The sequence below is a fragment of the Vicia villosa genome, linkage group LG4 (genome assembly GCF_029867415.1).
Source record: "Vicia villosa cultivar HV-30 ecotype Madison, WI linkage group LG4, Vvil1.0, whole genome shotgun sequence".
Lineage (NCBI taxonomy): Eukaryota > Viridiplantae > Streptophyta > Magnoliopsida > Fabales > Fabaceae > Vicia > Vicia villosa.
In genome coordinates, this window is record NC_081183.1 from 161547015 (window position 1) to 161549215 (window position 2201).

The 2201-nt window shown below is 35.8% G+C and overlaps 1 long non-coding RNA gene across 1 annotated transcript; it reads left to right on the plus strand.

Moving 5' to 3' along the window:
• The first annotated feature begins 296 nt into the window (after positions 1-296).
• On the plus strand, positions 297-1898 carry LOC131595756 (uncharacterized). Its single transcript, XR_009282033.1, has 3 exons — positions 297-677; positions 771-1003; positions 1218-1898. It is a non-coding gene; the product is annotated as an uncharacterized LOC131595756 (long non-coding RNA).
• The last annotated feature ends 303 nt before the right edge of the window (positions 1899-2201 follow it).

The window sequence follows — 2201 nt, forward strand, 5'->3', positions numbered from 1 at the left end:
TCCGACAAAAGTATCCAATAAGTATCCATTATAGTATCCAATTTTGATATCGGATAAAAAATTACCCATTCCCAGACCGAAAAACAAGTATGTAGAGAATTCCATTTCCGATCATCTTCTCAGATGAGGACAAGTGGCTTCGAGGGCCACTTGTCACACACAGCCAGCGCGCAAATCACGAGGCAGGGAGAAAGAAAAGGTTAAAAAAAAAACAAAAAAATAGCTTTTATTAATTCCAAGACAAACTCTTCCTTTTCTCAAAGAACCATTCACGTGACCATTACATCATCATTATCATACTTTGGCAACATCATCTTTATTATCACCTTTCAGAAAAAAAAAAAAAATCAAGTATTCTTCCCTCATAAATATAACTCACTACCTCTCTCATCTTTCTGACGTGTCTATGCTTCTATAGTTTTGATGTTAGGTGTGAGCTTCTACTGGTTTTTGCTCTAGTGCTTTGCAGCGGCTTATGATGGTTGGTCTGGGACTATTATAAATATGTAATATGCACTTCTTGTGCTTCTTTATTTAATATATTTGGCTTTTTCAAAAAAAAAAAAAACAAATTAAACACAGTGGCAGCAGAAGAACAAGGAGCGGAGAAGGTGAAGCTTGACGGCGGCTCACCGAAGCTTACAGCGGCTGGAGCTCCTCCTGCACGGTGGTCGGAGGTGAAAATTTCCCGAATGCAATTTTTTTTACATATCTGGGTTCGGTTTCTTCTCCTCTTTTCAAATCTCAAGTTTATTTTTGAAAACAAATAGGCAAAATTCGTAGATCTAAAAAAGAAACTTCGAAAATCTTGTGGTTAAACAACAAAATCAACACAAAGCAGTAGAACAAGATAGGATTCGGAATCAGAGGGATATTATCAACCTTCTGGAGTAAAAGAAATGAAAGATGGCCTCGGTTTAAAGCTCAGTCACGGCGGTTTATCACCTCCGGCGCGGTGGCTCTGGTTTTCCGGTGAGAGTTTCTGGCGAAATGACAAATTCAGGTGATTTTTTTTCTTCTCTGTTTGTTCTGATTTGTCAGTCTGAAAAAGCCCCTTGTGTCAGTCTCAATGAATGTTTATATACTGCTTAAGAACTTAGGGTTTTGCTGAGTTGTTCGGCTGATTCATATGAATCCTGATGAAATATTATAATTTTGCTCTGTAGCCCATACGAAAGTTCACTAACTTTTGGTTCAAATACCATTTTTTTTTGCAGTGTTCTTGAGACTCAATTTGGGCCTTAAAGGTTCTGAATTTTCATGAAGGTTAGAACAAAACATGTAAAAAACAAATTCAACTAATACTTGATCATACATTAAACAACTAATACTGAATTTATATAGAAAAACTAAATGGTTTGTAAACCATGAAATCAGTAATAATGGCAGCAAAACAAACCATTGTAGCTCCTATAGAAACAAGTAGAAAAACAGCACTGAACATCTTGAGAAAGATCCATTTCTTACACCATTGGTGTTTTGGTTTTTAAATATGTATTTTCCTTAGGAAATCTACATTGTTGAGGAGAAAATCAAAAAATGGGGTAAGAAATGGATCTTTCTCAAGATGGTCAGTGCTGTTTTTCTACTTGTTTCTATAGCAGCTACAATGACTTGTTTTGCTGCCATTATTACTGATTTCATGGTTCACAAACCATTTAATTTTTCTATATAAATTCAAGTATTAGTTGTTTAATGTATGATTAAGTAGTTTCTCATTTGGTATGAGGTATCTCTGTATGATTATTATTGTAATGGTGTATGAAGTTGGTTGTATAATTAAGCAGTTTATTGTGGTTTGAAACAATATCTGAATGTAATTTCAGGCCTGTGTGGCTGCAATTCTAATGGAATTTATAGTTTGGCTTGTTGATATAAATGTTGCTTTTGTTTTTTTTATATTTCATGTGGATGAAATAGGGTTTGATGTGATGATTTAGTTTGTGTTGCTGCAATTTCTTATCAGTGTCTGCAGTTTATCTCAATGCTAGCTGTTGTTACTTTCCGTGTCCTTTGTAGTGGTTTGGTCATGTATAGATGCTGCAATTCTTGTATCATCAAACATCAGTGCGGTGGCCAGCGTGGAGGGGAAATATCTTCTTTCATTGACTGGTACGGTTGCGACTGTGGATCAATGCTGTATCTTTCGTCCTTGATTGGTTCGACTGCAACTGTGGATCAGTGCCATCTGTTTTGGATTG